This window comes from Pseudochaenichthys georgianus, chromosome 19 (genome assembly GCF_902827115.2).
Source record: "Pseudochaenichthys georgianus chromosome 19, fPseGeo1.2, whole genome shotgun sequence".
Lineage (NCBI taxonomy): Eukaryota > Metazoa > Chordata > Actinopteri > Perciformes > Channichthyidae > Pseudochaenichthys > Pseudochaenichthys georgianus.
Window position 1 is genome coordinate 13,463,353 of NC_047521.1, and position 27,065 is coordinate 13,490,417.

General features: G+C 44.5%; 1 non-coding gene across 1 annotated transcript; it reads left to right on the plus strand.

Moving 5' to 3' along the window:
• Positions 1–22,466: 22,466 nt before the first annotated feature.
• On the plus strand, positions 22,467–22,657 carry LOC117465261 (U2 spliceosomal RNA). Its single transcript, XR_004554170.1, has one exon. It is a non-coding gene; the product is annotated as a U2 spliceosomal RNA (small nuclear RNA).
• Positions 22,658–27,065: the final 4,408 nt, after the last annotated feature.

Consider the following 27,065-nt stretch of genomic DNA (forward strand, 5'->3'; position numbering starts at 1 on the left):
AATGTCTGATTTTTCCTTTTCAGATTTTGAATAAATGTATTTGAATAAAATGTATGTAGTAAAGTGCCTTACTCTTGAATAAGCGTACTGAAGTAAACGTAATGTAATGTTAAAGATTGAGGACACTGTAACTTTACAGATTACAGATTCATCACTGTGAATTTATACCTTAACTGGGAATCTTAACTGGATCTCTTATGATTCTGGTTTTATACCTCAATTGGATTTCTTATAATCCTAAATTCTAATTGTGTTTTAATAAGTAATTGCATGAAGTAAATCTTTGAGATGTAAGCTGATTTTGAATTTGTGTTTGATGAATGAGATTAACTGAGTGATAAATGATAAAAGATCTTGTTTTTGAAACATATATTTTACTATTATATTTTTGTATTGCATGTGTGTTATTGTGCTTTTTGACAAAAGAAGTCAAACACTGAAGAGAGATGATTTTTCTATTGTGGTTATCTGTATCAACCATTGTGATTGAATGTTTCAATCTTATTCTGCTTTTGATGTAATTAATGTAATGGGAACCCACACAACTGTGAGGACGTTTTATTTGATTTAAAGGAGACCTATCATGCTATATTTAAATGATATAGTGTATGACCATACCTATATAAGGTATATTTATACATTTTATTTTTCAAAATACCAAACAGATCATTTTTTAGACATGCCTCGTTTCGCTCATTTTCGCTCTATTCCAAGCCCGTCTTTGAAAATTCTGAGCAGCAGCTGACCACGCCCCCCTGCAGAAGAGCAGGCATGAGCCGGCGAGAGTCACGTTACCATGCTTGCTGTGATTACGAGTGTGGAATAAACATGTAATCTCAGAGCAATGCATGTGTTCAAGCATATTATCAATTTGATCCAGAAACTGACCCTGAAGCAGCGTAGGTTTTGGTGGAGCTGCAAAAATCTCGGTTGCAGCAGGACGTTTCTGAATGGTTAGCTGACAAGCTGTTGTCCCTATTTATTTTACTCTGTTACGATGCTTGCTCCTTATTCCGTTCATAGTTTGGCTAATTAGCAAGAATGCAATGTGTACAGTTTGTAACGCAAAAACAGCGATATATATATATATATTTATAAAGGGAGACATTCATATTGTCAGCATATATACAATGGCCTCATTGCGTTTATTAATAGTTTACAGTCCTTTTCTTCCAACATCGTGCAACAACCGTTGGAAAGTTGAATAACTTAGGATGATAAAAAGTATAACTCCAACAACAAGTTGTCAGCAATGTGTGTAGTTTCATGTGTTTTTAAAAGCTCAGTTATTGACTTCTTTGTGCAAATTGCGCCACGATGCCTTCTGAACGGAGAATTTGTGCTGCATGGAGATACCACAGGTAACATTTTTGATAGCTTTACTAAGTTGTCTGTTTAAATACATTTTTCACATGTCATTCAATATATGTTTATCACAATGTGTCAAGACGGATGCAGTAACTTGAGGACTCTGTAACCTGTATGGTGGACCATTCTGGATTGGAGCCTGTGTGCCTAAATGTGTTCTCCCTGCAGAATGCGTTGCATATTTACAGAGCTGAACATGGTGGAAGACATTTGAGGCAAATAGAGCGGTTTGTTTGTTTTGACTGAAATTGTAAAACGAATGCTAATATTGTTCATGGAAATAAATACTGGTGTATATGGCTTTATGCAATCTTTCATTCTGTCATTGTACATGTACTATTATATTATATACTACACAGCAATGGCATAACACACCCATGTGTAAGACAAAAAAGTCCACACACAACCTTATGCTTTTGAAATCAGAATATTCTTTACCCATCCAAACATGAATAATCACGACACATTTTGATATCAACTTGGAACTTTATTGTCAAAATCAACGGTTAAAAAAACCCATAAAAAAAAACTAAATGTAGCCTACTTGTATTTTGTATAAATGACACTAAATATTTTTACAGAAGCTTTGTGAGCTGGTGCTGGGGCTTCCTTGGACGCAGGATCAGAGTGGTGATTCCGGCCTGCGTTGTCCTCAGGATACGCAGGGAGTTTCCTGATCCGTGAAATGTCGATGTTGGGTTCAGACAGCAGCCAAATTGAACCGTGTAGCATACCCGGCGATGACCTCCTCCCTGTCAGGTCGCTCATAATGGTGCAGCGTCCACAAAGACTTGGTCGAAGATGAGGTCCATCAAGTTGGCCACGTAGGGCTGTGCAATGGTAAAAAAAAGCACAACAAAAAATGTGGTTTAGATTAGTATATGCATGTAAAAAACTGAAACTTCTTTCTAATTTTTTTATTTTATATTTGTAAATAGTTGTATAATAAATATTTTTAACACTTACGGAATGTGGGGTCAGTCTTTACTGGTTTTGCTCTGCATTCTCCCTTCCTGGCCTTTGGGAACTGCAGTTTATACAGAGGGTTTCCAGTGGATGTAGTGGCTTGTGCACGCTCAGCGTTTTCATTGTAGTGCAGGGCTGCCAGGTACAGTCTTTCATTTCCGCCATGATACAAAAAAATGTAAATAATAGCAAAGGATGTACAAATTGTCACTAATTAGTAAGTATGTGAGGTGCTGGCCTGTAAAGAAGAACACATAGTTAGAACAAAATCATCTCAACTTAGTATTCAGGATGAGAAAATACTATTTGGATAAATATAGTCTGAAATCCCAAAAGATGGGGCTAAAACTCTCTATTTAGCAAAACTCTCTATTTAGCAAAGCTCTTTGCTTAGCCTTTTCCAATCTGAGTTAGTTTTGAACCGTAACGTGCATGCTGTGTTTCTGACTCAATACAGATGATGTGTTGGAGAGGGGCTGAGCTCAGTAGACTGACTGTAATGAGTGCTAGCCACTAATTAGCCTGTTGCTAGAGGTAAGGCCTTGTCAACAACAACAGACCGACGGGGCTTTAGCTCAGTTTTACTCGTGGTGTGTGTCCCCCCTCGCATACATACACAGTGTTGTATCCTAACACACCCCCATTTATATTCATGTGCGCAAACAAGTAAACACACAAAAGCTTTTACATATAACGCTGCAAAACACGGCATGTCTCATTAGCGTAGCGTAGCGTACCTTACAGATCGATGATATCTGATCGTTCTTACAGACTACAATCACAAAAGCGTTTACATATAACGCTGGAAAAAACAGCACTTGCCTACAGAAGATTACGTTTGTTATTATAACTTACTCAATATGATTGTAGAGGATACAAAATACTAATAAATAGGAGAATAAATACTTGTGTTATCGCCTAGGGCGTGGCTTTACAGCCTTCACACAGATCGCCATTACGGCAGTATGTCTGAACATGTTAGCAAATGCCTGATAATTCAAATGACAAAGCAAAGACTGCGGAGCGTACAAAATAAAATGCTACAAAAATATATAAACACCTAACCGATTACTATTTGGGTTTGAGGCGACATTGATACGGCGAAGCTACATGCTACATGCTACAAGCTAGAGATAGCTTTATCAGGAAAAACACCGCTAAATAAAAACTTACAGCTTCAAAATTGGATGTGTCCTCACTGGCCTGGTCCCGGATGGTTGGTATTGATCCCGGGTTTAGCATTACTTTGGAGGCATATCCGTGTTGGACTTCGAGTTCATAAACATGTCCGTCGTAAAATGTTTGGAACACACAAACAGAAATCTGCCGTGGTCTTCTGGCACATGTCCCTTGTAAATGAAGTCTAGCCACAGATTCATTTCTTTTTCCACTGATGGCATTTCATGCAGTCCCCTGTCCCGAGTCTTGCAGCCAACAACAGCACAACGTTTAACTATCTTAGACATCCTGGCAAGAGCAGGCAAAAACACAGATGTGGGTTGATTTAGCCTGCCGATAGCCTATATGCGAATGAGAGGTTTGGCAATGCACGTGGCCGTGGCTCATTCCCCTGATAGGTGGAGAGTTGACCAATAAGCCGAGGACTTCTCTGTGACGTAGAAAAGTATTGAAATCTGGATCCGTTTTTTTCAGATCCGTTGCAGCCCCTTTTTTAGAGATTTGGCGAAGGAGGGAAATAGAGAGGGTTGTGTTTTCTGACACTTGGTGAGTTCCCTGGAACACCGGGGACACATATTCATGTATAAAAGACGTACAAAGGTGCATTTTGCATGATAGGTCCCCTTTAAGTAGTGACTGAAATATTCTTAGACTAATGTTAATTGGTTATCGATAAATTGATAAAAGAAAGGATCTGTGAAGGAAATATTTTAATGTGATCTGTGCATTAGGAGACTTTTAGTGTTTTCTCCTGTGTGTCCTGTTTGTAATTTGAACAGGGCAAAGGTCAAGAGGCCCTGCCTTTCCTGTGGGGGAAGTGTGGACCATGCACGATGGCTTTAACAGACCGGTTCTTTGTCTTCAACATGTCTGGTATCGATTAGATGGAAGCGCGGGAATATAGGCCACTCCTTTATTCATGTATAGATCTGCGCTGTGTTTCTTTGTCTCCTCAGAGTTGGCTTGGTCTTTCCATGATGAAAGTTGTGTGAAATACCTTGTAAACGCTCCGGCCGTATGACTCCATAAACTTCAGTGGTTGGTTAAGCAGATTCCAGTTTCCATTCTTTCATCACATTGCTGAACAGAAGTTTTCTTCACAGAGGGGACTATAGGAGAGACTAGAGGAGGAACTAGAGAAGGGAACTCGAGAGGGGACTTGAGAGGGGAACTAGAGAGGGGACTCGAGGAGGGACTAGAGAGGGGACTAGAGCAGGGACTAAAGGAGGGACTAGAAGAGGGAACTGGAGAGGGAACTGGAGAGGGGACTCGAGAAGTAACCAGAGAAGGGACTATGGCAGCTGGGGCCAGAGCTGAGTCTGGAACCATGGCTGCTGGGGCCAGAACTGAGTCTGGAACCATGGCTGCTGGGGCCTGTACTGGGGTTGTAACCATGGCTGCTGGGGGCTGAACTGGTTCTGGAACCATGGCCTTTTGGGCTTGTGCTGCTAACCTGGCCTTGCGACTCCTCTTAGGAGCCGTTTGGAGGCTCTGTGGACCTCCAAAAGCCAGACGAGTAGCAGCGAATGGCTCCTGGACTGTAGCAAACACTGGGTGAGAAGCAGGGGCTGACGCCAGACGGACCACATCGATGCGTGTGGTATCAAAAAGGGAATCTGGAGACCTGGGTCTATCAGGATCGGGAAAACAATCCGTGAGGTAATCCAAAAGCCAAGCCGGTAAGAATTTAACCAAATCTTGATTCCTCAGCGTAAGGTGGACTGCATCTGCCAGAGCAGCATCTTGCTGCTGAACCCTGACCGCTCCTATCCATCGATGAGCGTAGTCAGACAAAGAAACGGTATAATCCACTAGTTCCTGCTCAAACGGATCTGCTGGGCCCATATCGTTGGTCGGTTCGTAATGTTACGGTGTGTGCAGGAAGCAGGACCCAAATGCAGATTAATGTGACAAAAAATAGCTCCTTTATTACAAGGCTAACTATTAACAAACACAGAACAGAACACTCAACGCAGACCACGTCAATACACAAGACGAACCGACAAAGACAGACAGAAAAACCAGAACTTAAATACACACAAGACTAATCACACAAACAAGACACAGGTGAGGAGGGAGGAGAAAACACAGGGGCCACAGGTGAACACAATCGGGTAATCAGACACACCAGGGAAACTAACGACAGGGAACCACAGACAGATCTAAACAAGACAAAACACAACGCAGACAGAAAACCACAGACAGATCTAGACAAGACAAAACACCAACACAGACAGATCTTAACACAATCTGCAAGAGAATTAGCTATATTTTGTTATTCTCAATGCTTGTCATTCACACGTTGAGAAAAGACGGACTCCACCGCCCGGACCTAACGGAGCCACAGTGGGCTAGCTCCGGGACGCCGGCTGGAGCTAGCCCCCTGCAGCTCCGTTAGCTCCGGCGGCCACCACTGGGATAATTGGGTCCCCTATTAACATTTGCTCCCGTTTAGCATTATGGGCGTCATAGCCATAGACTATAAAAGTCTTACCCAAGGCTGAATCATAAACTAAAATGTATATGTATGCATAAAGGGTTACGTCCTTAGCTGGCTAATAAGTAACAAGCTAAGCTACCAAGCACACAAACACCTGCGAACGGGGTTAACATGTATAATATTATCATTTTAGACTTCTTGGAAGTTCTGTTAGTACATTCAAGCGCACAGCACGACATTTTAATTGTCTGGTATTTGTAACAATATTCCCTAAAAGGCACAATCACTACGAACACGGCTAAAGCTAAAGGGTCAAGTACAGTACTATGACTAACTAACGTTGTAGCCTCTATGGTTGTAGCCTAGCAGAGTGGACAAGTTGCTGTTAGCTGACAGTGAGGCATGTACGTGTCCAGCAACGTGACCACGCCCTAATTTATGCGAAAACGTTAAGACCTAATATAAATAAAAGGGTCGTGTTAGAAAACAATTCACTCACAGATTCATAATCATGAAGGTGGAATCTAACTATATCGATAATAATATTTATTACATCCATGGGTAGAAACATGTTTTTTTCTGCTGTAAAGTTGGGCATTTTAACATGGGGGTCTATGGAAATTGCTCCTTTCTGCAGCCAGTCCCTAGCGGCCCATGTATGAACTGCAGTGAGTGGCACTTCCGTATTGGCTTCCCGGCTTTTCCCCAGAGTTTCCCGCTTGGTTGTAACCCATAAATCATGTGTCTAGCCTGGGTCTGGACTGCCTTGGTTAGGCAGATAAAATGCATAGTTGGTACTAAGATGTTATTTCTGCTATTTCGATTATGTATTTTTGTTTGCATCTGCATGGTAAATGGTAAATGGACTGTTATATAACGCTTTATCCAGTATCTTGCCAAAGGATACATCGACATGTTGACTGCATGGGCTGGGTTTGAACAACAACCTTCTTGTTGAAAGACGACCGCACAACCTTGTAGCCACAGTCTTTCCTATGCAGCATATTTATCTAAATGAACTTGTATTTATTTAAAACATGAAGCTATGTCGATAATCACGGATATGTGTTTAAATTGTCTGTTGATGAGCATGCACGTGGGCAGTGGCGTTTCTATATGTACAAAAGTGGTGGGGCACAAAAAACGTAGATGTCTATATATGAGCTTCTGCAGTGAGGTTCATGGCTGGTGAGGCACTGTCACTGACTCTTCAGGTTTACAAATATTATATTTTGACCTAAATCAAAATATAATATTATTTTCAAAAGATTTTTTTGTCTGATGCTTCAATTAATTTTAAACAGACAGTTCAACAAAAGGATACCCAAAAAAATGTAATTGTATCATTTAAATATTTAATTGTTCTCTCTTAGTAAGATCCCATTTTCAATAAAATTGCAGTCTTACCTTGACATGAAGATGAAGTCCATTTGCCTATCCTTCTGGACAAAAATCGCTATTACTTTTTTGTAAAAGTCCTCCGTATATTCTTGTAGTTTCAAAAGTCTATCATAAATCTAATCTAATCAATAGATTTATGATTCGAAAATTATAAAAGTAGGGTAGACATGTGGATATTATCCGGCTGAACAAAACGTGCATTTATCTAACAGGTTTGTTAACCACAGATCTTATTTTGAGCTATTTTCTAAAATCCTATGGAGAAATCTCATTGCTTTTAGGTAGAGGGAAGCCATGCGCAGTTTACTTCCGGGTTTTAGGACGCGTCACTGCAGCTCTCTCGTCTCCTCTTCACACACCACACTTTTCGCGGCACACGTACTTACAGCCAATCAGCTCTGAATTATGTGAGATGACGTATGGTGGGGATGGCAGCACTATGCCCCTATGGTCATTATTTTTTTGCCACACACATTAAATAGGACAATACTCTGAGCATGCACAGTGTAGTTTTTACAGTCACCATTGACTTAAACAGGGAGAGGGAGGGGCAGGATCGGGTTTTGTCCAACCTGATCTCACCAGAATGCGTGACTCCACCACGACTCCTTAACACCACAATGCGTGGTGGACTCACGAACTTTGTTACATTTGCGTGTCGGCACCACGCAAACAAGCCCAATGTAAAGTGAATGAGGCTCCTTTGTCGTGGTGCACACACGCATTTCTACAACGTCCCGCAGTGAGCTTTTATTCTATAAAACGTTTTTAAAATCTACTTTATAGCTTGTAGTAACTCACGGGAGGCTTCTTTTATTTTATTTGTATTCATAATAATTTTTATTTTTCGTCAGAATGTATTATGTTGCATTAGTTACGATTTTTTGTTCTAAAAAAACAGTGCATTGTGTGTAATACAACTGGGATTTTTATTAAATTAGTTAGTTTTTAAGGAAGGCCAGAGCTTCAGCTGTGCCAAATAGATTGTTCCCTTTAGTTAACGTTTTTTAAAAGAACATTATATTCCAATTTGATCATGTCCCCTTTATTGTATTACGGAGAGCAATGTGAGCATTCCCATTGGATAACGGAGAATTTTACCCCGGAAGTAAGTATTATCCTTACTGTCGATTGATTTTACAGTGATATCTGCACTACTCATCAACTCAAAAACACCAGATTATCCTTGTTGATTACACAACATTGATTGGTTTAAGTTGTGTACAATGCTTTTGTAATTTTCCCCTTCGATTCGGAGAAACAAAGATTTGTTCAGTTTAGGATGGCCGAAGACACTACACTACCCAGAATCCTCAGCTATTGTTCCGCGTTGCCTCAAGCTCTGTGATTGGTTGACCTCCAACTGCATTCCATATGAAAAAAAACGTTTCGTAAAAGATAAATCATACTTTATTCAGCAGTGCTTGCTTTACTCTTTGAAAGTCATCACATGAATGCATTGTAAATAGTACACATCTGTCGTAGTTCTTTCTTTATCTACAGAGATCTGCCCTCAAAATAGACCGGAAACTATTCTTTTACCGTTCTGTTTTAATTTCACAATAAAGTTAGTAGTAATAATTTGTTTGATATTATTGTTTTTTATTAACTACTCATGTTAAGACTATCTTTTCTGTGTTGCTGTGGGGTTTTTCCATCGCTTTTGTGTTACAAATATCAAAACAATAACTAAATATATCCGTCGTAAACTAAACCAGAAACAGCAGTATATTTTATTTTGTTAACACTGTAAACTTGACAGCTTTTTAACCCAAACCACCTACTGGTTAAAGCACGTTATTACACGTTTAGAGTAATATTGAAATCTTGAAAAGGGATGTCCAAAATAGCAATTATATACAGTTTTTAATTAACTAATTAATTTGTAGAGAATAACGAGTAATGTATATACTTTATAGGGATCTGCAGATAAATATTTAGTCTTCTCAAGCACCAACAATCATTACATTACATTACATTGCATTTAGAAGACGCTTTTATCCAAAGCGACTTACAATAAGTGCGTTCGACCAACAAAATACAAGCTTGAAGAAAACAGAATCATATAAGTACATCAGGTTTCATAGAGCCAAACATTTCAAGTGCTACTCAACTGGCTTTAGATAAGCCAGTCCTCCAATCAAATATCTCTCCTGATTGTTGGCACTTGACAATCACCTTCCCTGAATTTTACTCAGGTGTAACTAAAGTCTGCTTTAAGGGTTGTTTATATTTCACATCATTAATCAGAATCTGTAAAGCAACTAAAATAAATGTAGTCGAGTAAAAATACCAGGTTAACCTTAAAGAAAGCCCTCATACTGACGCTGTGTACAAGAAGGGGATGAACAGACTCTATTTTCTGAGGAAGCTGAGATCCTTCCACGTGTGCAGCAAGATGCTGGAGATCTTCTAGTCTGTTGTGGCCAGTGCACTCTTCTTTGCTGCGGTCTGCTGGGGGGGCAGCATCAGAGCCGGTGACACCAGCAGGATCAATAAACTGATCAGGAAAGCTGGGTCTGTCATCGGCATCAAGCTGGACCCCTTTGAAGCTGTGGTGGAGAGGAGGACACTGAACAGGCTGTTCTCCATGATGGATAACCCACCCATCCTCTCCACCTGCAGCTGGACAGTCAACGGAGCTCCTTCTCCAACAGACTGCTGCAGCTCCGCTGTCACAAGGACCCATACAGGAACACATTCCTGCCCACTGCCATAACTCTGTACAATAAATCACCTCTGGCTGGAAGAGAACTCTCTGCTCCATAGTTTCTCTAATACAACATCGCTGTACATTGTACACATATATAATCTGTTCAATATTTGATATTCCATATTCCATTGTCATATATTTTTGAATATGTATATTTGCATATATAATATCTACATGTATATTTTTTATTTCAACACGTAGCCTATATATTCTATTTTCTTTTTTTTCTATTCTTGTTTATTTGTGGTTTTGTTTTATTGTGAAATGCCTTGTCTTTTATGCTGCTGCAACAAAAACAATGTCCCAAATTGGGATCAATAAAGTACCATCTTATCTTATCTTATTTTATCTTACATCCGGACTAAAACCACCAGACTCAGGGACAGTTTCATCCCACAGGCCATAAAACGATAGTTACGGCTGTAACTACGGTTCTATGAGTCCCGGATGATCGCCAGAGGCGGTGCTTTAGCACTGGATATGTCCATCGCGCGCATGCGCAGATCGAGTACCAATAACAACAAAGTCACCTGTGACCCACGTGACACCGGCTATATCAGCCGGTATTGTCAGAGGATCTGTTCCCCGAATCTTCTCGCGAGCACACAAGAATTCTGAGTGACAGGGAACTCTGGCGGTCATCCGGGACTCATAGAACCGTAGTTACAGCCGTAACTATCATTCTATTTTGTCCCTACTGACCGCCAGAGGCGGTGCTTTAGCACTGGATGACCTATACCAACCATGTCATGAAGAATCCAAGCCCTTGCTCACCACTGGAAGCAGCGGAGCTCGGCAAAAGGACCACGCCCAAAGAATGGGGAGTGGCGACATTGACCTGATGACATTTGGAGAATGTGCCAGAAGACGCCCACGACGCCGTGGCGCAGATGGTCTCCAGGGGCACCCCTCTCAGGGCAGCCCAATATGTTGAGATGCTCCTTGTAGAGTGGCATCTCAGCCTGATGGCAGGGGGCGGCCACTGGCCCCGTAAGCCTGTGAGATGGTATCGACAACCCAGTGGGGAAGCCACTGGTTAGAGGGCCTAACCTCCTTTAGTGCCGCCAGGGCAAACTCAAGAGTTGCTCCACCTGCCGTATACAGGCAGTAGCCTTGATATACGCCCTTTGGGCACCCCCCGGGCACAGCAACTTCGATGTGCCGTACTCCTGAATGTCAAAGCGTGCCAGCTGGGCAGGCTGATTGAAGTGAGTTTGTGGAAGGACCCCGGGCGGGAATGCCACATTTGCCCAAAGGGCAACGCCTGAGAGTCTCACCTCGGGCATGTATTGTTTATGGAGAGGACATGCAACTCCCCGACTCACTTCCCTGAGGCTATGGCAAGCAGAAATGCTGCCTTCATGGGCAGCCACCTAAGCCCCACCTGGGCCAGGGGCTCGAAGGGAGGAGATGATAGGGCATCCGGCAGCAAGGGCAGGTCCCAAGCCGGAGCCCTCGGGGTGCAAGGGGGACGCTGCCGTAAAGCCCCTCTCATAAAGAGGGACACCGACCTGTGGCACCCCGCCGTGGCGCCGTCGACCCGAACATGTCGGGCAGAATCGCAGCCACATAAATTCAGAGTGGAGTGAGAACGTCCACTATCTAGAAGGGACTGTTGTCTAAGCCAGTGGTTCCCAAACGGTGTGCCGCGGCACACTGGTGTGCCGTGAGGCAAATCCGGGTGTGCCGTGGGATTTTGTGACAACCATACCTTATTATTGCAATATACAACTACACAAAAATAAAAATAAATTAATTTACTATATCAGTACCCTCTAGGTTTATATGTACGTAATCTGCGCGACTTGCGCGTCCACATCTCCACATGCAGTGCTGCATACACATGGCTGAGTCAGCGATAACTCTCGAGGGGTGGAGGTATGCCCATTATTTTGAGTTCATCCGAAGAATAGACAGGAATGTGACGGTGAGGTGCAAACTGTGTCCAGGCCAGAAGCTGTTATCCACTGCTGTAAACACCACGTCAAACCTCAACAAGCACCTGCAAAGAACATGCTAAGGTGGAGCTACCGCACACGCTATTTGTTGTTTGTTTATATCACAGTCTGTTCTTCTTCTCTGTCTTCCGGTTGTTGCCTGTTTTGAATGACGAATACACACTACCGCCACCTGCTGGTAAGGAGAGTTATTGCCACTCACGCATGCGCAGTTCGTACGTGCTCGGCTGAAGTCTTTGCGGTGTCTGGTTCCAGTGCAACACATGGCCAACACGCAGGAGAACACGCTGACGCAACAGCGTGAGCAGAGATAGACTGCACAAAATATACAGATAGCAGGAGACAGAGAACAGCCATGGTCAGATAGGAAAACATTCAGGATCTGGATCAGTCTTATGCGACAATGGAAACTGAACTAAAGAGAACATTTGAAACTTTAGCAGTCTGCGTGATCTGCTTGCAGGGAGGGGCGGGCCGGCCCTGCGAGTAAAGTAACAAGTTACTTTATGTAGAGAGTAACGAAGTAGTGTTATATTTTTTTTTTTTACTTTTTTAAAGTAATATGTAATATGTAATATATTACTTTTTTTTAGTAATGACCCCATCTCTGCTGAAATGTTACATTTATAATTTGTAGTTCAGGACCATGGACAATGCAGCTTCCTTGCATTGACAGTTCTCTGTGCTGAATTTCCTTTGTCTCATTTTTAATGTTGTGACCTGTCTGGTTTAAATGAGTGTGTTGCTGCTTTGATGAAGCCTAATTTGATAACGTTTCAAATTAATTTCTGAAATATTTCGTTAATAAATATTTCATGAGTAATATAGTTGTCTTTGTCACATTTTATTTGGCATTAGTAAATAATTATGCACATTTACAGATATTTTACATGATATCAGTGATAACACGTGTTATAAGGGCTATTTTGCACAATAGGTGTGCCTTGAGATTTTTACTTGTCCTTTGGTGTGCCTTGGGCACAAAAAGTTTGGGAACCACTGGTCTAAGCAACAATGTACATGCTGTCCCCGAGGAGCACGCACATTCTTGCCCCCCAGTTGGGGTAGAAAGTGCGTGAGTGCAAGCTGCACGGCCCGAAGCTCTAGCACATTGACCTTGCGCGCACTCTGCTGGGCAGACCGCTGACCCTGAACGGTCCTGCCCTGCCGCACTGCACCCACCCTGAGAGACATGCACCTATGGTGATGGTCTCCTGGCGGGATGGGATGGCGCCCATGGGCACGCCTACCAGGAGATAGGCCCTGCCCCTCCAGCGTGACGGAGAGTGGAGCAATGCTGCAACACCCTGACTTCACTGTGCCTGTGCCACTTGTCGTCCAAGTGAAGGCTGTTCAGCCACATCTGCATGGGGCGCAACGACAGCGGGCCTAAGGGCCCAGCGGCCGAGGCAGCTGCCAGTCTGCCCAAGGGCCGCAGGAACTGAATATAAGGCACCCTCTTGCCCGGCCCACGTGGAAGTAGGCATCCCTCGGTTGAGAACCACTCCACCTGTGCGTATGCAGTAGTCAGCATATAGAATGGCAGCACCTTCAGGAATCTGTTGATTCCTCTGAGGTCCAAGATCGGGTGAAATCCGCCGACTTTCTTGCTCACGAGAAAGTATGCCGAGTAGAACCCCCTGGCTAAGCAGAGGGTCTTACTGGGTTGATTGCGTCCTTGGACAAAGGACGGACAACTCTTGGCCCAGAGGTAGGGCCCCTGCCGGATCGCTGACGACTGTCAATTAGACCCAGCCGAAGGCTAGGGGCCGGAGCTGCGGTCCGTACCCCTGGGTTAAGGTGAAAACCACCCAAGGGACGGAAGTACAGACTGCCCAGAAACTGAGCTGCTGCTGGGAAAGCAGCCGCCGACCACCCCCAGGATTTCAGAGCCCAGCCCCCCGGACCCTGGAGCCTCTTGGGGGGTTCTGGTAAGGCTCTGGGGCACGAGGCCGCCTGGAAGGCGGGCGACATGGGGCACGAAAGTCATTGGGAGGCGGTTGAGTGGGCCGCTAAGACCTCTGCAGACCACCCCTGTAATCCGGCGGCTGAGTGCGGCCCCTGGGCCTGCTGGGAGTGGGCACAGGTCTGCGAGGACCCGAGTGCTGCTGCCTGGTCTGCCCTGAAGGGCCAAGAGGCAACTTCATCATGCCCCTATCGGCAGCTAGCCGATCCACTTTAGAGGACAGCCTGTTTCTAGTCCTTCTATTGGGGGGAGCACACATAGCCATCGCTCCCTCAAGTCGCCGGGAACGGCCGAATTGATCTGGAAGAGGACGTGACAAGGAGAGGTGTCTGTTGGCTGCTGCCAGACGTTCCACCTCAGTGATTCTAGCCACTCTGAGTGCCCGAGGCATGCAGCTACAGCTCATGCAGGCGTTTACCGTGAGAACCTCCCTCAGATGCTCGAATTTCGTCCCCACTGACCGCCAGAAGCGGCCGAGGCAGGAGGGGCAGCGGTCGTGGCCGTCCTCGGCTCAAGAGAAGCCATACAGGCGCTACATGAATGAACCATTCTGTAGGTAGCCAGATGCAGCGTAGCCGGGAGCAGGTGCGGGAACACAGCCTTCACCAGCTACCTGCTTAATGGAAAGAGTAGAGCGTTGCTGCTACTCGCCGAACAGAAAGAGGGATGTAATTACACCCACGTTACCGGCAGAGGGAGCGGGAGCGAGAGCGCTGCCTTCACCTGGCTGGATTAATAAACACGGCAGTTCAGCGTCTACCAGGAGCGGGGGCGAGAACACTACTGGTTGAGTTAGAGACGAATGCCAGATGCAGCATAAACGGGAGCGGGTGCGGGAACACAGCCTTCACCAGCTACCTGCTTAACGGAATAAACAAGGCAGTTTAGCGTCTACCAGGAGCGGGGGCGAGAACACTGCCTTCACTGGTTAAATTAAAGACGAATGCCAGATGCAGCGTAACCGGGAGCGGGTGCGGGAACACAGCCTTCACCAGCTACCTGCTTAACGGAGAAACAAGGCAGTTCCGCGTCTACCAGGAGCGGGGGCGAGAACACTGCCTTCACTGATTGAGTTAGAGACGAATGCCAGATGCAGCGTAACCGGGAGCGGGTGCGGGAACACAGCCTTCACCAGCTACCTGCTTAACAGAAAAACAAGGCAGTTTGGCGTCTACCAGGAGCGAGGGCGAGAACTGCCTTCACTGGTTGAGTTAGAGACGAATGCCAGATGCAGTGTAACCGGGAGCGGGTGCGGGAACACAGCCTTCACCGGCTACCTGCTTAACGGACAAACGAGGCCGTTTGGCGTCTACCAGGAGTGGGGGCGAGAACTGCCTTCACTGGTTAAGTTAGAGATGAACGCCAGATGCAGCGTAACCGGGAGCGGGTGCGGGAACACAGCCTTCACCAGCTACCTGCTGAACCGGAAGAGTAGAGCGGTGCTACTACTCGCCGAACAGAAAAAGGGATGTAGCTACATCCGCATTACCGGTAGAGGGAGCGGGAGCGAGAGCACTGCCTTCACCTAGCTGGGTAAAATAAAGAAGCTTAACAGTATACGCAAGACGTTAGCCAAGCGGCTGCTGCTAACGATCAAGCGAGATCAAGTCAAATAACACACATGTTTAAGACCAGATAACTAGCTTCTAAAGAAGAGAATAGCACAGAGCCGTAGTTACAGCAGTAACCATGGCCAGGGCTCACACGGCATCTAACCGTAGTTACAGTAGTAACTATGGCGAGTACTTACATGGCATAGAGCCGTAGTTACGGTATTGCCTATGGCCAGTACGTGCACGGCTTGGAACCGTAGTTACAGTAGTAACTATGGCCAGTACTTACGGCTTAACCCCGTAGTTACAGTATTAACTATGGCCAGTACTTACACAGCTTGGAACCGTAGTTACAGTAGTAATTATGGCCAGTACTTACGGCTTAGAACCTTAGTTACAATAGTAACTGTGGCCGGTGCCTAAAAGTGTCAGCCAACGGCTGCCCACTAGACAATATAATATTGGGAGGATGAAATCCTCCTTAATGGCCACACATGCAGAGCACACGGCACACACAGTGAAGATTGTCCTCTGCATATCGTCCTAGTGCTAGGAGTCTAGTACTAGGAGCAGTAAATACAACGATATAGCGCTACTGCAACCATACCATGCGTTTACCGGGAGCGGGAGCGAGAGCACTGCCCTCACCGGCTAAATAATTAAGCTTAACCGTACATGCAAGGTGTTAGCCAAGCGGCTGCTGCTAACAATCAAGCAACCAAGTCAGAACACAATGTTAAGACCAGATAATTAAGCTTCTAAGAAAGAGAACAGCCCGCATAGAACCGTGCCTGGTTACAGTAGTAACCGCACATGCCGAGCACACAGCACCCGCCGTGAAGATGTTCTCTGCATATCATCCTAGTGCTAGGAGTCTAGTACTAGGAGCAGTAATACAACGATCTAGCGCTACTGCAATCAAACCCTATGCTACAGGGAGCGGGAGCACTGCCCTGAGTTAATAGTTAAGCTCAACAGCAAGGTGTTAGCCAAGCGGCTGCTGCTAACAATCAAGCGACCAAGTCAGAACACAAATGTTAAGACCAGATAATAGCTTCTAAGAAATAGAAAGTACTTACCTTACTTTCTGCATCTAAACGAAAAACGGGTTTAAAGTATGACCCTCTGGGCTTCCATACTAAATTGAATGAGGGACGCAGCCAAAGCTGGGACTCAAATGCTAATGATAGCTCGGGCACAACGCCACAAGCAGAACTTTCAAAAGAGCATAAGAGCAACTTTATGGGAGAGGAAGCGGGAACACTGTCGTCACCAGAAAGTCTAAGCCACAAACAATAAGACGGTAATCAGGACAACTTGGCTGGGAGCGGGTGCGGAAACACAGCTATCACTAGCAACAAGCTGACACAAACCTGTCTGTCGAGGCTCTGCACATCACACAGCCGGCCACAGCTCCTGGAGGACGCGTTTAACGACCCGTAGCTCCGACTGTCAGTCGCGAAGCTGCACGCGGCCAGCTGTTTGCAGAGAAATCCCTCAGATCAAACGTTCAAACCTGAACGCTGTAGGCTACAAAAACGTAGCCACGGTACCCTCGCGCAGCGAGAAGATGAAAGGAACAGATCCTCTGACAATACCGGCTGATATAGCCGGTGTCACGTGGGTCACAGGTGACTTTGTTGTTATTGGTACTCGAGCTGCGCATGCGCGCGATGGACATATCCAGTGCTAAAGCACCGCCTCTGGCGGTCAGTAGGGACGAAATAGAACCCCCACTGTCTTTGCCACCTCCCCCCATGCCTGGCTCCTCCGGTTTGTATCCCTGTATGTTCCCTACCGCCACCATCATTTTCTCCTCCTTTTGTTGACATATGGGAAATAACTGCGGTCTGGCTCTCCCAACATACACCCGGTTTGATTGGCTACTGCTTGTACTGTCAGATTTACATACGAGGGATTTGATTGGCTGACGCCTCCGTCGAGGCGGCAAAAGTAGAACATTGCTCTACTTTTGCAGCGAGCACCTCGAGAGAAGCTACGCTTTGCTCCCACAATGCAGTTCGGCGAATCGTGACGTCACCCCATTCAAAGTGAATGGGCAGAAGCGTTGAAGCGGCAACGCACGCCGCCGTGTGTAGGGGCCGTTAGTGTGTTCCCCAACAGCAATATGCCGGCCATAATGCCTCTGTACCCGTATAACATTACGATAGCTTTGTTTACGTTTCATCACTCTCATCTGCGCACTCCCACTAGCCTCCTCCCCTACAGGAGCTATGGCTGGGGCGGCGAGTGGGGAATCTGTACAGACATCATGTGTAAGTGTAGCATTGTGGAAACAAAGGACACTTAGACTTGGATACAGATCAACTTTTTCTTTATTTTTAAAACAATTTCAAAGGAATCTGTGCATCGAATAGGGAGGAGGCGGGATTCACCCTCGCGTCCCGGGCGAAGAGATTTCCTCCCCCCGCCGAGACGCTACCTCCCCCCGCCAGTCAGCTTCGGGCAGACGGCGCACCCCACCCGGCCGCTCTCTGCTGCTGATGAGCCTGCCGAGGTCGGGCAGCCCTTCCCCGTGGCTGCCGATATGCCGGTACCACGTGATGGGCCTCCACTTCACTGTCGCACTGCGCTCCCTCGCCTGCATGGAAACGCGTGGAGGAGCGCGTAGCGGGGCCGGAGGCGGAGCCGGAGGCGGGGCCAGCGGTAGCATCCTGCTAAGCTGGACCCTTTCCTCCTCCAGGCGGCTGAAGCGCTGAGTGACCGAGGAGATTGACCCAAAGAGCCCCTCCGTGGACACGGGGGCTCCGAGGAGATCTTCTCAGTCTTTTCTAGATAGGGCAGTGAGTCCCAACCACACGTGACGAGACGCCACTGTGGGCAAGGAAATCACCCGCCCTGCTGCAGCGGCCACGCCATGAATCAGATTATTCATCTGACCTATAGCGCGGTCCGGATAATCGCTCCCATCTTGTAAAAGGAGGGCGGGGGGGGCTGCCTGAGGGGTGATCAGGCAGACGCCCAACATGCCGAGATTATTGGCTGCAGCCGCCATCTGCGTACCGAGCTTGAACATCTTGTCCAGATATTCCAGAGTGTCTCGGTCCCGGGGCAGCGGGGGCAGGGGTCGCTTACCCTCCGCCCAACCAGCCGCCCGCGGAAGCAGATGGGCCGCCAGGCTCTCATCAAGGGGGGGCACCCCCGCACACGCTGTGTCTGAGCGGCCCTCCACCTTGATGATGCCTGCCATAGCGGCTACTGGGGCCTTCGTCTTGAATGGCTGCCGCCATGTCGCCTCCACACACCGCCATATATCAGGCAGTTGGGGCGAAACGAAGGTTGGTTGCGCTGGATGCACCGGGCCGTAAAACCCCTGTCTCAGGCGGCTTATAGGCCTCGGTGGCAGCGGTGGTGGGAGCGGTAGGCCTACGCGCTCCGCTGCCAGGGCCATCACTGCTGGGTCCATAGAGTCCAGTAGAGGGCGGAGCCTGTGAGAGATATAACTTGCACGGTTGTGATTAACAAATTCTGTCCACATGCATTTGAACACTAGGCAAAGTACTCAAAAGCACCTCTGTGTGTCTTCAGGACCACATTGCCATGACGACACACACATGCAGACTCAATAGGTGAAAACAATACCAGCGTTGCTTTAGCAGCTCGTAATAATGGCTCTGAATTCGCTAAGAGTGACAGTTTAATGAGTCAGAATGCAATCTTTAAGTTGTGTATGTGTGAGTTGGTACCAATCCAGGAGACTGGCAATATCCTACCACAAAGCAGATAGTTCATCCAGTTGTTCCAGTGGCAAGGGCGCCGGAAGCGGGGGGGCCAGGGGGCCATTGGCCCCCCCACTTTTCAGCCCTGCACCACATTTTCGCAGCGGCGGATGCCGTGTACAAATCCCGTTTCAATAATTCCCCTCTACTCTAAAGTCACATCTAAAACGCGATCTGATCTAGCTGTGTATTTTGTCTCTCTTTGTCTTTTGCCTCTTTGTTTTGCTCAGTGTTAATCACTTTAGAAGTGACGTTGTGGGAAATGCAGAACGGGAGAATTCCACAGTTCTGTGAGGTCTATGTTTGTTTCCACATGGCGGCCTTGTTCTGCATGTAGGCCATAAGGTGAACCCTGTTATCGTTTTAACCCGCTCCACAGAAGTGGAACTACACAATCTTTAGTTCATAAAAAAGAACGAGTCATGCTTATCCACCAAAAAAATTTCGTCGCTAAAATTCCTGCCAATTCTTCTAGGCACGTAATTATTGGCTGAACTAGTCCCTTCAAAGCGTAATAATATCTTGGTCCAAAGTAGTGCCACGGTTCGTCACGTGATCGTGCTACACCAATTGGGTAGCTGCATATTGTCAACAGAAGTGAAAGATGGCCGCCTACATGGTTGCGCTAAACCAGACCAAATGGATTCTAAACAGTGCTGTATGCTTGATTTATGTCATGTTTTGTCATATATCTTAATACATCACTAAGTCCGAGGTATTTGCGTTATATACGCGGTATTTGTGAGAGGTTTTACTATCTGGGAACAGAGTTGACCATCGAATCAACATTGACTAGCAGCGTTTATCAGCCAACTCCAGCTACAAACAATTTCCCCACGGGGATTAATAAAGTATATCAAACTCAAATTTATCAAACTATCATTCCTGGACTACCATGTTCGCATCGCTAGGTTCATTGGCTGAGCTCGTGGATTATTCCATTAGACTGAGGACTTTTTGTCTGTCTGTTGTTACCCTGTACACGTTAAATGCACTCTTAAAATGACTTGATTTCATACATAGCTGCGTCCAAGAAGAAGGTTAACTTGTTACGTTAAGTAATTTAGATCAATAAAAAGCAGTACTTCCAGGCTGAAGACTTTTCTTTTTGTCGCTGCTTTTAATTGAACTATTCATATCTTAGACTGCACTGTAACTTTTATCCATGTACTTTTTTCTTTTAATGTTTATTTTATTAGCTTTTCTTTTTAATGACTGATTTTAAATGCCATTTTCTTAATGTCTTTAATTTTTTGTAAAGCACTTTGAATTGCCTTGTGTTGAAAAGTGCTATATAAATAAACTTTCCTTGCCTTACTTATACCAATGTCCATTGATTAATTTATGTACTCATTCATCCCTCCACAAATGAAAACAACACTGATGAACCATAAAAACGAGATTTATTACAAATATAAAAAGGTATGACATAGAAAACAGTACAAAACAGAATAAGGACATGTAATGGAGTATAATTGATTGGTGTCAGGTGATCGTGATCCGCAGCCACGGCTGATTGGTGCTGTGATTGCCTCAGCTGGTTAAAAGAGTCCTGCTGATTATACTCTGTGTTCTAGTTTGGTTGTGAAGCCACACGGTTTTTTGACCGCTGCATTGCACTGCAGAGAAGAGACTATTTGTTTATTTAAAGGACGAACACTAGTGATGGCGAGATGAAGCCTGATGAAGCTTTGAAGCTTTCCAGCCAATTGGTTCGCAAAAAGGGTTCATCTCATGAGGCTTCATCATGGGCTTCATTTGGACACAAACCCCCCTGTTGGTCAAAGTGTGTAAACAGGCAGATTAGACATCTCAACAGAGTGCTCTATCTCATACCGAGTTCCCAATGAGTAAAGCCTTAGAATAACTCTAAACAACGAACATAAAATCATATTTTCATGTTAACAATATTGTTTTTATTCCAGTTGAATGATTGTGATTGAAAAGCCTAAGGAGGCTGGTAAACATTGCAAAGAGGGATTTGTATTCCTTAATAATATTCTTAAACGTAACCATGTTGTAGCCTGAGAAAGGCTAAACCATATCAAAGAATACATTTATTAACTACATTATCTCATTTAGCTGTAGCTTTTATAAACAACAAAAATGACGTATTGTTCAGTCTTTGAACCAGGGACCCTGCGGTCATGAGTCAACTGCTTTCAGGCTGAGCCACAGCACACACACTAAAGCTCCCTGAAAACACTGCAACATATTTATTCATGTTTTTATTCCTACATTTATTTATGCTTGTATCTATTTATACTTATGACATGTTCCGACCTCTATATAAGTGAGGGTCTGAGCTCTCTTAATTCCATCGTGTCACCGGGCCCGGGTACAGGAGGGGTAATATGGTTCTTATAAATACATCCATAGCATGGGTAATATCAGAACTGTGGTTCTTTTTGGTTTGACTTTTTGAGACTTTCTGGTGCGTTTTCCTCGTCCCCGCTACTCGATAAAACCATGGCGGTCGCCATCTTTCACTTCTGTTGACAATATGCAGCTACCCAATTGGTGTAGCACGATCACGTGACGAACCGTGGCACTACTTTGGACCAAGATATTATTACGCGTTGAAAGGACTAGTTCGTGCCTAGAAGAATTGGCAGGAATTTTAGCGACGAACTTTTTTTTGGTGGATAAGCATGACTCGTTCTTTTTTATGAACTAAAGATTGTGTAGTTCCACTTCTGTGGAGCGGGATTTCTTTTCTAAAGGACTTTTCGAGGTTCACCTTGTGGCCTAATGTTACCTGCAGCCTCTGGAGCCAGTCTACAACATCTTGTTTTATAAAATCTCTTTCTGCGTGAACAATTTAAAACAAACTATAGGAAAATATAACACAAGGGGCATTGCAAGCTGTACGTATGTCAACGATTACATTTACATTTCTAAATGAAATTCTAAATAATAATAAAAGACGTGCTAAACTCCCATCATGCCTTGCGTCACGTTACCATCCAACAGACCACACGATATATTTTCCAGCAGACCCAATCACAGTAAATCATCATCAACTCTGCTATGTGTCTATTGTATAACGACTACATAAATGTATACATTGACTCTGTTGTTAATTAGAATAGGTTTTCGCATTGTCCCATAAACACATCAGTAACCGTCAGTTAGCATACCTGTGCGGAGAATCACTCTATTATCGCGGAACGTATTCCAGTATCGCTTCTCGGCCTTTTGGCTAAGATCAAGTGTAGTATCTGTTCTTATCAGTTTAATATCTGATACGTCCCCTACCCGGGGACCATATATTAAATTGATTTTTGGAATAGGGAGATGGAATAGGGGCTTGCTCCGTCCACTCCACGCATCGACCTGGTATTGCAGTACCTCCAGGAACGGTGCACCCCCTCTGAATGTTAAAAAAAAGAACCCATCATGGTCAAAGATTAGTTTGTGTATAATCTGGATTCCCAAACGCATTAATCTAACTGATATTTCTTAGTATATGAAATACAATGAATGAATTTGCATATTCGAAATAACTTTGTAAGACGAAGTAGTAATTGCAAGTAATGCAAAAGCTCAGAGGAAATATGCAACCTACCAAACAGTGTTTTCTTTTGAAACACTATTTTTTGTCAATCCTGTTAAACCCATCATTATATCACAAATAAATGTATTGTATGAGAGAGGTTCCAGGTTGAATTGAGGCGAATATTTGTAATGTTCAGAGGTTGTTGTGTTTAATATTCAAGAGGATATTTGTCATTGTTCAAATGATAATAAACAAACATTTGCATAAAGCATATTTGTCCACTCATATGTTGATAAGAGTATTCAAAACTTGAAAAATATCCCTCTAAGGCAGTGGTTCTCAACCTTTTTACACCAAGTACCACCTGAGAAAATAGTTGGCTCTCCAAGTACCACCATATGACCAATGTTAAAATACAGCCTATGCACAGTTCATGCAGGACTCGGAGGCAAATGTATTCATAATAACATTATTTATTGTGCTCAAAGCGAGGCGTGTGGCGCAGTGGATAGAGCCTTGGTGTTGGGGTCAGGTGGTCACAGGTTCAAACCCCACTGCAGTCAGCATGTCCTTGTGTCCCTGGGCAAGACACTTCACCCCAAATTGCTCCTGTGGGGATTGCCCACAGTAGTGTAAGTCGCTTGGGATAAAAGCGTCTAACAAGTAACATGTAATGTAATGCTCTCTCTCACTCTCACTCACTCACACACCACAAGTGAGAATATAAAGAACACAATAATAACTTATTCTCACACAACAACTGTAGTACACACATGTCATTTCCTGGACCTATACCAAAGGGTGAATGTAGGCCTCCTGCAACAACCTACATTGTAACAGAAAATATCCTATTGGCAATTCAGTTCCACAATAATAATGAAGCCTCCAGGAACAGATGAGCCTAAGGGCTAATAGCTCATCTTCAGTTTGTTATTGCCATTTCTGTGGTGGCAAAATAAAAAAAATAAAAAGATAACAATTAAGGACAAGTGTGTGCTTTTTCAGCTTTTGACCTCGGTCACAGCCTTCTCTCCATCCTTTGAGCCAATGCCTTCTTCCTGAGTCACTTCTCTCCTCCATCACAGCGGCTGTGCATATCACTTTTGCGTTGCTGGCGGAGCCTGCACTTGTGCTCGGTTGATGACTGTCCTCCTCCTCATTCACTTGTTCACTTTCGCTGGTAATATTCTCCTCTGTACCTCTCTTTCGAATACCCGTTTTGAGTCACGTTTTTAACATCATTCAGCTTTCTTCATTCTTTAGCTTGCTTGCAACGTTCGCTAATCGTTCGTGGGTAGTAAGGTCGTAATTAGCAACGCCAGAAATAAATAAAACAAATATTTTCGTTTCTTTATCGAAAAACAACAATAGCCTATTAGAACTAATTTAAACCACAGTTTCAATTATCTCAAGCTTATTTTCATTCGTTGTAGTATTTTGATAGTATGATTTATTATTTTAATTAATGTTATTCAATCAAGCCTCAAACTGATGGCACTTGTCCCTAGCCTGTTTTTAAATTGAAGTTGTCTGAGGTTAGTGCCTACTGTTAACATATTGTCCAACCATCAGCTGCTGTTGCAGTAATAAGTAGTGTACCTTAATGTCCCAAATGTGCACAATGTAGTGACTTATGTTGGTCTTTTTGTTTACTTAGTTGTGTTTCCTGTATTTTATATGTCTGTGTTATGTGTAAAGGTTAAAGGTGGGAAAGGTAAGTTTGAGAAACCGGCTCGAGATACACTTGTTGTTATATTCCATGGAATGCTCTTAACATCCCGATAGCAATGAATATCTGAAGTGCTTTGACAAAAAATCCATAAACAAATGTCATCTGTGGAAGCCGTAGTACTGTAAAAAGCACGACCAATCATTTTAGCCGGACCGGCTAAAACAACTGGATGGCCTACCTGCCTGTCAGCCTTCCATCCTGTGGCGGCCGGCCCATAGGGGCGCTAGGGGCGCCGCCCCACCTCTTCCCACATTAAAAATAAAAATAAAATATATATTTAAAAATATATATATATATTATTTTTATTTTTAATGAACAAGGTAAATATTATATAATTGGTATCAGTCAAATGTAAAATCTATGTTGAGATATAACATACAGACATGTATAGTGTATGACTCCATGTATTACTGTGTCATATTGTTTATGTAAGTAGCTGCAACTACTACTGTGTTCATTGGTTAGTGCTGTACCACATGATTGTGATGTCACTACCTGGGGTGTAAGACCGTTGGAAGTCACGCCCCTTCTCTCTCTGTCCTCAAGTCTCTTGAGATGTGTGCCTATAATAAAAAATGCCGTGATGAATGGCTAAACTTGAACTGCTGAGATTATTCACCTTTCTGCTGCAGGTGACAAAAGGTATAAGTCTAAATCTGCTAACAATCTACAATAAAATCTCGTTTAAAATTGTGTTACGATGTCTAAAGTTACTGATAGTCACATGTTTCCTGACTGGCCTCAGCGTGTATCATTACCCTCTCTCGTCTGGGCGCTAGAGGAGCCCTCAACCAGTGCAGCAGCAGCCACTCAGCTGACTGTTGCTATCTGTAAACTATGCCTCCGAAACATAATTTTAGCCAATCAGCGTCGTCAAATCTGATGATCACTGGGCGCCAATGTCAGCGCCCGGTGCAGGGTTATGGCTAGAAAGAATCCGTCTTGTGTAAAACTCTCGCGAGAGTTTGCGAGTCACGTGGCTGAATGTTTACGTTTGACAGGCAGCCTTTCAGACGATCGTTAACATCAGTGGGCCACAGCAAATGATGGTGAGAAGCTAAACTATCTATTAGGGAGGGGTGTGGCGCAGTGGATAGAGCCTTGGTGTTGGGATCAGGGGCTCACAGGTTCAAACCCCACTGCAGTCAGCATGTCGTTGTGTCCCTCCTGTGGGGATTGCCCACAGTATTGAGTATGTAAGTTGCTTTGGATAAAAGCGTCTAATAATCATTATGTAAATTACAGGGAGTGTGATTGTAACTGTGTGTGTGACAGCAAACAGGTAAACGCTGTCTATTGTTTCCCATGCTTGCTCTTCAAACAGCTGGGGACAGATACTATGTGCCCGTGATAAATAAACACACACATATTATTGTATATTGAGTTTTGACAGCATCCATCAAACTAGATTTGTTGCCTTAATTGTCTGTTTTCTAATATTTCTGTGTTTCTGAACCACGTCTGTGTCTGCATATAATGTTCGTATTTATTCTGCTGATTATAAATGGGTATTCAATAATTTGAGTGTTCCCAAATAACCGGTGTTCTGCCTACTGTACTGTTGCACAGTTTACTGTAGAAACTATGTACAGGACAAGTTATTTGGAAGTTTTGGAAGATTCATAGCTAACCACACTGAAGATTATGGAGGTATTGATCAGTCTTCTCATTTCTCTAACATCACCAGAACTCATAATTTAAGGGGTCATTTCTCAAAAAAGGTTCCCCATGAGGTTTATTCACCATTACAATAGCCCCACCAAAAATAATATCCACCAGCCGCCACTGCTTCCATCTGTGCACAAACTTATCTCGTGCCCTCATTGGTCATGTGCGCGTTCGTGTGTGAAGTGGCAGATTTTTTCCGGGTTGTGTATCTTCAAATTCTAGCGCACTCGAGCTGGTTTCTCCAAAATTACGTACCCCATTCAAGTAGGGAATGAGTCCTTACCCCAAGTGAAGGAGTTCAAGTATCTCGGGGTCTTGTTCTCGAGTGAGGGAACAATGGAGCGTGAGATGGGCCGGAGAATCGGAGCAGCGTTTTACCGCACCGTTGTGACGAAAAGGGAGCTGAGCCAGAAGGCAAAGCTCTCTGTCTACCGGGCCATTTTCGTTCCTACCCTCACCTATGGTCATGAAGGATGGGTCATGACCGAAAGAACGAGATCGCGGATACAAGCGGCCGAGATGGGTTTTCTCCGCAGGGTGGCTGGTGTCTCCCTTAGGGATAAGGTGAGAAGTGCGGTCATCAGCAGTGGTGTAGTGGGGATTTTTTTACTGGGGGGACGCTATTTTAATTAGGTAATCCCAAACAATGCCACACAAGTGCGCACACGTGCAGTGCACTCACAAAACGGGCAGACAGGTCCACAGAAACTGACGGTATAGAGAGGTGAAGTCACGCCCATCTACTTCCGGCCCATGGGACCCCGGAAGCGAAACATTTACATTGAATTCAATGGAGAGAGAAAACGTATCTTTTGATCCCGTTTGAATTGTGCGACGAACTACACATCCCATTCTGGCTCGCGTAAGTGATGTCACAGGCGA